At 41.7% G+C, this 9529-nt stretch overlaps 1 long non-coding RNA gene across 3 annotated transcripts; it reads right to left on the bottom strand.

Moving 5' to 3' along the window:
• Window positions 1-592: 592 nt before the first annotated feature.
• LOC134440599 (uncharacterized) lies at window positions 593-8936 on the bottom strand. Of its 3 annotated transcripts, none has more exons than XR_010032991.1 (5): window positions 8911-8936; window positions 8183-8292; window positions 3766-3848; window positions 3091-3189; window positions 593-1902 (listed from the first exon to the last, which is right to left on the bottom strand). It is a non-coding gene; the product is annotated as an uncharacterized LOC134440599 (long non-coding RNA). The 3 variants fall into 3 exon arrangements; XR_010032992.1 differs by lacking the exon at window positions 8911-8936 and adding an exon at window positions 8547-8836; XR_010032990.1 differs by lacking the exon at window positions 8911-8936 and having other exon boundaries at window positions 594-1902; window positions 8183-8832.
• Between the last annotated feature and the right edge of the window lie 593 nt (window positions 8937-9529).

Genomic DNA, 9529 nt, shown 5'->3' with positions numbered 1-9529 from the left:
ATGTGTAAAATATTAAAATGTATGTGTAGAAATGTTTTGAAGTTGTGGCAAGAGAAGTGCGTACGGCTTGTGCCATGCTTTACCAACTTCTTCCTGTTCGGAGCTGCGAGCACACGGCTGTGAAACTTTTTTCACAGATGTACGAATTTTGAGCCGGTTTTCACGTGGGGGTGGGGTCACAGGGTGAGAGCCAATCAAAACATCGCTTATTGCCAAGCCATCGATTTCAATGGGGTGCGTTTACATCCCAGTGCAGTAGGTGGCGATAATGAATATTCACCTCTAAACATCAGTTGCAACGCGCCAAATGAATACAGACTACCGGCACGTTTAAGTTTATATAGGCAGCGAAATATTTTACATCTGTAAGTTAATACAGTAGACTATTTTACATCTATAATATATCTATAGCCTACTATTTCCACGATCTGCTTACCTTGATCCCCACAGATACCACGCAAAATACCATGCACTCATTGACTGAATATTGTGACACTATGACAGACGCAAGTGACCAACAAATTGCATTACATTAACTAGCTTTTCGTTTTTACCTGGTAACAATTTATATTCTCTGTAACATAACAACGTTAAAATGCAACTAAGTAGAAGCGTGCAGTATTGGCAGGCAGTAGCCTATTTAAACAGTCTCAGCCATGCAACTGAGAAGAGGATGAATATGCTACAAAGATTATAAAAGAACCCCCCCCCCCCCATGTATAAGAGCCAAATAAAAGGGACACCAGTGTTTTATTTCACCTTTATTTTGGAATTCCCAGATGCCATTTTAAATAATCTGAAATAACTTAGGCCTACAGTATAAAGTAATGTGCCATTTATATAACAAAAACACTGCATACCCCTAGACACGATGCATACTTGAATAAAAATAACATTTTGTTAAACAGGTGCATGAGTAAGGGACAGCTCTTCCACATACCCATGTCATTGTAATGGGGACAAACGTTTGTTTACATTTCAAAAAAACATCTTCATTTATTCCCAATAACATTCAAAAGGTTATGCAACATCAGCAGACAACTAGCAAACAGACAGTGATACCTTTTGGGATAGTATTTGGATTAGACCTATGTTAAGAAGGTTTTTAATGCAATCAAAGTCTGCCCCTATTAGAATAGCTCAAATCTCAGAAAGAGCTGAGTCAAAAAAATGCCAGCATCACCGGGTACTGACAAGTCAAGGGTAGCATGAGGTATACAACAGCATATTGAAATTGGCAGAAGCTATCTTTTAAGGGGCAAATGGTTGAGTAATCCAGTGCCACTTTGATGTTATGGGCATTCTAATTTGCCAGAAATCACCAGACATAACCCTCCATTCATTTTCATTTTTTTCTTTTTTTCTGGTGAGTTAGAATGTCCGTACCACCAAAGCACCAAAACGTGGTATGGAAATCTATAGGACATAATGAAGAGGGAAGTGTGGGTGACCAGATAAAAAAAAAAAAAAAACAGCTGGCACCAAAGCATCAAGGATATCTGGACTTCTATATCCCTCATGCAATGCCACTGCCCATTGACTTCAATGGTGCGACACCTTCCATTCTGACACACACAGAGACACACTGCCATACAAAGCAAGAAAGAGTGTGGGGAGATATAATCACAAATAGTAGCTACATTTCTGTCCTGATGCATCTGCCAGATGGCAATCTAGCAAAGAACTTGTGCCGAGGGTGCAGTAACACATGGAGAACCATGATGTGATGTAGTATGTGATGGTTTATTAGCAGTTTTGTGATTGTAGTGTCTTCTAGAGGGTTCACAAGAAGTGCAGATTTTGCAGAGGTGTTGGTGGCCCATGACTGGTCCTGGATGGTGCACCACCTTCACCGACTCTCCTCCCCTGATGCTGATGAGTTGGACATGCTGGAAAGGTCATCTGAAGTTTGGCAAAGAGAGAAGATTAGAGGAGAGTGCATGTGTGTGTGTGTGTGTGTGTGTGTGTGTGTGTGTGTGTGTGTGTGTGTGTGTGTGTGTTATTAACCCATTTTAGCCTGATGCTGCATACACGATGCATTGTCCAAGGCGCCTGAAGTGACATGGGTGCATTCCAATATGCAGACTGTCCATTCTCATGCAAGATGATGGTCTTGGCTTTTAAATGCAACTAATTTCACATTTTTATGTGCCTCAGAGGCTGAGCAAGTTAGGTTTTTACCGCCCCCAAAGGTTGCTGGTTCATCTCCCAGCCCGCCAGGTTGGTGGGGGGAGTAATTAACCAGTGCTCTCTCCTCCATCCTCCATGACTGAGGTACCCCACGCATGGTACCTTCCCGCCACACTGCAACATACTGCTCCCTTGGGATGCCAATGTAGGCTGCACCCTTGCACAGGTGAGGCATAAAATGCAATTTTGTTGTGTGCAGTGTATACTTCTATGGGCAGTCATGGGTGAGCGGTTAGGGCGTCAGACTTGCATCCCAGAGGTTGCCGGTTCGACTCCCGACCCGCCAGGTTGGTGGGGGAGTACTCAACCAGTGCTCTTCCCCATCCTCCTCCATGACTGAGGTACCCTGAGCATGGTACCGTCCCACCGCACTGCTCCCCATGGGGCGCCACTGAGGGCTGCCCCCTTGCACGGGTGAGGCATAAATACAATTTCGCAGTGTGCAGTGTTCACTTGTGTGCGGTGGAGTGCTGTGTCACAATGACAATGGGAGTTGGAGTTTCCCAATGGGCTTTCACTTTTTTCACTACTTGTGTGCTGTGTCACAATGGCAAAGGTGGGCTTTCACTTATATACACCTAGAGATTTTTCCCCTGAGTCCAATGTTTTTAAACAGTTGAAACATGAACATTTCCAGTCAATATTTACAATGGAATAGTAGACCTCTGTGTCATATTCCCAAGGAATGGTAGCATCGCATCTGCTGTGCTGTGCTGAGTCAAAGTAATTCATAAGCCTACTGGTTGTGTTTTCCCTGCCCATTCACAACTTTGATGGCCTGCAATTTATTCAGATGTGTTCTACAACTTTTTGATGAAACTTCCATTTTACATTTGATACCACAAACTAGGCTTACTTGTTGTGCTGTGTGGATTTTTGTTGAGCAGGGATCTCACTTACCAATTAGCATGTTTTCCTCTTGTTACCAGCATCAGTCTGAACCTGACTGGACACCTGTGCACTTCACCATATGTGAACTCTGAGGGCAAGTGTAGAAGCCTGGCAAATAAAGACAGGAATAAGTCGGTCTCAGTATCACTGTGCAACTACATTCACAATGTAATATGTTGGTTTAGTTGAATTCTGTCCATCACAATTTAATATTATGGTTTACATTTAGGCATACAACTTTCACAATGCCATATTAGTTACATTTAGCTAGCTAGTGTCCTATTTGGTAAGGACATGTACAAGTGATGTAGGCTGTACAGCAGGGGTGGGCAACTTTCATTATAAGGTGGACCAACATTTTAATTACCACAATCAGTGGGCCACATCACCACGCACTTGAGAGAATTTACAAAAGGATACTTCACTTTTTCTTTATTTTTACATGAATGCTTACACTATTGATTTATAGGGGGTTAAAAACTGTCCTTTTTCTTTTTTTAAAAGTGAGAAGTTGGGCTGCATGTGGCGCCCGAGCCTCCAGTTGCCCATCCCTGCTGTACAGTTTCCTAACAGAAAGGCTCTCATAGTATTTCAAATAATGGTCTATATAAAAACTGGTTATAATAGGTACAGTGCAGCATAAACAGGGTTGAGGGGTGGTTTCTTTTATTTCGTTGTACCTACCGAGTAGTTTAGCCAATGTCTGTGTGACACGTTCATGCTGCCACCTCCACAGCATCCTCTTCACAACCGCAGGGGCAACACACCTGAAAACATAATAATGTAATCCTTTTTCAGTCCAAGATATAGACTAGAAAATGAGTGACAGCATCACAATCAGGTATGCAAGTGTAGTGGACCCCCCATTTTCGGCTTTTTGTTATTCCCTTATTCTCACTCCCTGTCTTTTTGCTGTCCTGTCAGAAGTTGTCTTTTAGTTTAATTATGCTGTTGCACATTTTCGCCAATAGATGGCATTATAGGACCAGCAATGAGTGCAGAGACCCTCTCTGGTGCAGTAGCCAGTGACTTCGGTCACATAAAGAACGAAACGTGGAAGTGACAGGCTTTGTTATGATACAGAAGTAGGCCAGTGACAATGGCCTCAAAATTTGGAGACACCCCAACCGGAGGTAGAACAAAACCCAAGAGAAGTCACATTTTGGGTGCTTTTTTTGTTTGGAGGTGCATATGAAAATGTGTAAAATGTTTAGGCTTAGCATTAAAATCACTTTGGCCAAGAATCATTTTCATGTATGGGACACCCTAGAGATGAGGAAAAACATTATTGGGTTTTGTTCTACCTCCGGTTGGGGTATCTCGAAAACGAAGGCCTTTTTGGGCCCATTGTCACTAGCCTAAAGGCAGAAGTGTCAGCTGTACAGTTATGCTGAGGAAAATGTAAATAAACAACGAACTCAGCAAAACTCTACACACTTGAGGACCTTATTTATTAAAGCGGAATTCACCTTTCAAACAATATTGTGCCCTATCTCTGTATTAGACCACATTATAACAGGGGATTATGTAGCCACTGGATATAATATCTTTATATTAAATATAAAAGCTATTTATTGTTTTAGTAATGGTGATTTCAAGCGTCATCAAATCACCGGAAGAAAAAATAACGACTACAATGCCATTAGAACGTTGCTGGGTGATTGGACGCGTCATCAAATCACCTCGGCATGACAGGCGGCATGGAACAGAACAGCAGGCAGGCAGATAACGCGTTTCGAGGATGGAGATATTTACATTGTCCGGATAATGCTATTAATATATATTTTTAAAAGCTTGCTGAATTGTTTGAGGTCCGGTCCGGATCACGGTGCAGCGGCCACGGACTCTCCGAGTCCTAATGGGCTAAAGCTAAACAATAGGAGCTCGACAGTGAAGTTCTCTTTAATCGAATCAGGCTTTATTTTAAGATTATTCAAAGTTATTTGATGGATTGCTGAAGGAGGCTGCGACCATTTCTATCCTCAAACGTGGCGTCCTCCTTGCACTGCTGGCGATGTTCATGCTCCTCTTATAAGATAGGCTACGCAGTATACGCAGGTTGCAAACAAGGTAGCCATAAATGCATGCGCTGGCTATCATTACTGCACTTGGACTTGATTGCATTTAAACAACACGAGCAAGAACAAGGCACACTCAGGCAGGCTACTGAAATCTACTGTCAAGTCATTGTAGATTTCAGCTCACTCCCCAGGCAGTCAGGGCCGCCTATTTTGCATAAATTATAAACACAGACTTCCTCTCGAGGGACAATTGAGACGCGAACGGACAAATCAAATTAAACACTTGGCCAAAGTAAGCGACGATAGCCTACATCTTCAAAATGCATGTCTAACCCAACACCTCCCTCAAACTGGCTAGATGGAGACGGTGGGGTGTCCCGATGCGCTATTTAGGCCTATGTGGGTTTGTAAGCTATGTTTCACGCAAGTCATTTCTTATCTTCTAAAAACAGAAAGCATAACCTGAACAGCTGAATGCCCAGAAATGCGTGCGCACGGTGCAACTTACCGAGGGGCGATTTTCCTTCATGTTGCACTTGCATTAGAGTCAATTAATGGGATGAAGACCATTTTTAAAAGGCAGCCTGTAGATTTGTTTTATTTAGGTCTATAAATGACCAATTCCCTCTGGCTTGTAGGCCTATTTGTTAGGGACCAACAGCAGAGGTCCGGATGAAACGGCTTTTGGTCAAACACCAGCACGAGAGAGAGAGGGCGACAAAGCGTGCGCTCTTTGATAAAGTTGGTTGAACGGAGACAAGCCCTTCTCACCTTTGGATTTGATGGGATTAAACAGATAGACAGGCTAGGCTGCTTCCTTCTTGAATGAGTATTGCATTTATTTATTTTTTCAAAAATAGGCTAAATATAAGGTTAGGCTAGCCTTCTCATTTTCCGTTTCAGCACTAATCTGAGGACAGCGACAGTTGCGACACAAGTTGCACTTCTCAACAGTTTGTTTTTCCATTTGCTTTTTATTCGCTGTTAGTAGCTATAGTTTGCGCAATGAGACCCAGTGAGGAAAATGCATGATTGTTATGTTTTTCAACAGTCTACATTAACAACATCAATCTGTCTCTCGGATATCAGCCTACATTTGTCAAAAAACCAGCCACGACTGCTGGCAGCGAGCACTGAGCAGCCAGAACGCAAGATTCCTTCGAATTCGGTGACGCGTTAACCTGGCAACGATTACTTAGTTTCCCGCAGTGCATTCTGGTTAACTGAGTACATTAAAATAGCTTTGGCAATCGCGGTTCAGCACATAATTGTATTAAATTAAACTAAATAATGCAAATTACTTCATTTTTCTCATGTAAAATGCAAAATGAGGATAAATTACATGTGATAACAGCACACATTGCCCAGAGGTGAATTCCGCTTTAAGTGTGCAACATAAGCATTCACGCAATAATGCCACCAGGTCACATTTAATTCTTGGGTTGCAGCTGACGTCATAGTGCTGCCCCCTGGTGGTGAGCTACCGCTGCTGGTGGACAACCTGGGCTTGAAGCCATTGAAACCCATTCAAAACTTCATTTTTTCGATCTGACACAGAATATTTTTAATTATACTTTAAGACACACCATGGGACTTGTTTAAAAGCTGAGAACCTCAGCTTTCCATAACTGAAAGCGATATTTTCCTAGCATCTACCAATCCGAAGGTAGCCCACTTTAAGTGGAATTACTTTTCTAAAGATAGCGTTTTGTTTCCTTGGAAACGGACGCGGTTTATGTGTTACGCATACGCTATTTGACTCGGTTTTACACTATTATGGATGAATTTCTAATCTTGACATGTCAATGGACAATCTATGCGAATTTCATAATGTGTTTTTATGTGATATGGGAGTAAATGTGTTAACATCCCGTCTGGGATTTGTTAAACTAGCTGGCCCGCTAGTTAGCTAGCAAGTGCTAGGTCTCTACACTACATCATGTCAAAAGTGGAAAGATTTGCCGACACTCAAGGCTGTGGATATAATGAACTGGTTCTGTGAATGTTCTCAGAATGTTTTGCTTTGACAAATTGCTGATATTATAGCATTACATCCAAATCCTGGTGTTTCTTTGTTTATGCTTGGGCCATTGAGACAGATCGATTCTAATATCTATTACCACTTACTTGCTAGAGTAGCTAACTAGCGAACTAGCTAACAAATCCCAGACGGGCGTACTGTTAACCCATTTTACTCCCATGTTACATAAAAACGCATTTTGAAACTCGCACAGATTGTCCATTAGAATGTCAAGATTAGAAATTCATCCATAATAATGCAAAACCGAGTCAAATAGCGTATGCGTAACACATAAACCGCGTCCGTTTCCAAGGAAACAAAACGCTATCTTTAGAAAAGTAATTCCGCACTTAAAGTAGGCTGCCTTCGGATTGGTAGATGCTAGGAAAATACCGTTTTCAGGTATGGAAAGCTGAGGTTCTCAGCTTTTAAACAAGACCCATGGTATGTCTTAAGGTCTAATTAAAAATATTCTGTCGAACATCGAACAAATGTACTTTTGAATGGGTTTCAATGGCTCTGTCGTGCCGAAAAGTGAGTGCCTGCCAGAACACGAGTGCCCTCATTGAAACCAATGACATTTTTTGAGAGAAAATTATACACATTTTTGCAGAATGAATTACATAATTTATGAACTAAAATATGCTTATGAAACATTACTCGTCCTCCACTTAATATGAGCTATTTGAATGAAACTGTAACATTTGTTATGACAATTCTTCGATTCTTTTATGGAAATAATACTGAAATTGTAACCAGTTCTTTGTAATACTTCCAGAAGGAATGTAGATTCTTTATTGATAGGCTTTCCATCTTAAATTGTGTCGGATTTATCTGCAAAAATGGGTAACAAATGTCTGAAAAATTGGTCATTGGTTTCCATTGGTTTCAATGAGGGCACTCGTGTTCTGGCAGGCACTCACTTTTCGGCACGACAGCTCCAAGCCAGGGTTGTCCACCATTTCAAATTCGCGCGCTCCAGTGAAGGGGCATTCTGACGTAACTGCAACCCAAGAATTAGGAGTATTTTGTTATGGATCTTATGTAGTGATAGACTTACCATTTCTTGTTATGGCATATCTGGCCTATTCCCAAGAGAAGGCTGATGTCCCTGTCTGTTGATCTGATTTTGACGTCGGCAAGATGCTTCGTGCTGTCTGGGTTTCAAACCTAGTGGTGAAATGACAAGGGATTTTATGTAAACAAAATGCTTATTTCAGTAAGTGTACATACAGTAAACAGATCTAAGAAGTTCCCAGAGCACCCTACGATAGCTGGCATGGTTGGCACAAAGACCCAAAGAGCAAAATTGTCCCAAGATTGTCTTCCAAACAATTCCACTCCAAACATTTTCCTTCTGAAATAAACAATGTCCATATCCAATCAAACCTCAGTAGGCAGCTATCTCGTCAGGTCGGCCTTACCATAGACACATCTGTGGCCCGTAAATTTACAATCTCAAACGTCATCACCATATAAGCCATGGCACAACACAAGCGTTTATTTTTATAATAAACAAGATATCTCGGCACGTTTGCGCTAGTTATCTGAACACTGATTGTTAACGAATGCCCGAAATAGTGTAGAGCTAGCTGCCATTTATGTTATGCTAGCTAGGGTCAAGTCATCTCATCCAAACTAGCCACAGTAAGGGGGAAATTACGCTTCAAATGAACGGGAATGACTCAAAACTTTAGAAATATATTGTTAGAATGTACCGTATACAAGGTTAGTCTATGAGGTTAAATAGTTTTCTAACATATATATTTTTATATCCCAGTTACGTACCATATCTTCTGCATGAATCGAGGCCTTTCAGATCGAAACGATTGTGTAGAACTAAAGGCAGTATGGGAGTTCCCAGGCTAGAGGCCTCCTGTTTCATTGGCACGAATGAATGAAAAATCCTGTCAGTAGTTTCCATCGAAGTCCTCGCGAAACACTGATTGGTTGGCAGTAAGAGATGTTTTGATTGGCTCTCGCCATATGACCCCACCCCCACGTGAAAACCGGCTCAAAATTCGTAGATCTGTGAAAAAAGTTTCACAGCCGTGTGCTCGCAGCTCCGAACAGGAAGAAGTTGGTAAAGCATGGCACAAGCCGTACGCACTTCTCTTGCCACAACTTCAAAACATTTCTACACATACGTTTTAATATTTTACACATACGTTTTCCCCCACACACATGTGCAAAAAAAACCCACACAGTTACAAAACAAATGTACAGATGTGAAAATAACCCTGCAAGTACAAGGTGCAGCTTACACATTTGAAATGCGTTTTGTGGAGCTGTAAGACTTATGACCTTAAAATAGTTCCATATGTGTGTGTCCACCAAATAGGCTTGATGACCCTGGCAGGCAGATATCCTCCTCCAGAAGCCTTGTCAATCAGCCTGCCGTCTGGTG

The sequence above is a fragment of the Engraulis encrasicolus genome, chromosome 23, assembly GCF_034702125.1.
Source record: "Engraulis encrasicolus isolate BLACKSEA-1 chromosome 23, IST_EnEncr_1.0, whole genome shotgun sequence".
NCBI lineage: Eukaryota > Metazoa > Chordata > Actinopteri > Clupeiformes > Engraulidae > Engraulis > Engraulis encrasicolus.
The sequence above is the reverse complement of the archived record's forward strand: the minus strand, read 5'-3'. Positions and strand labels throughout refer to the sequence as shown.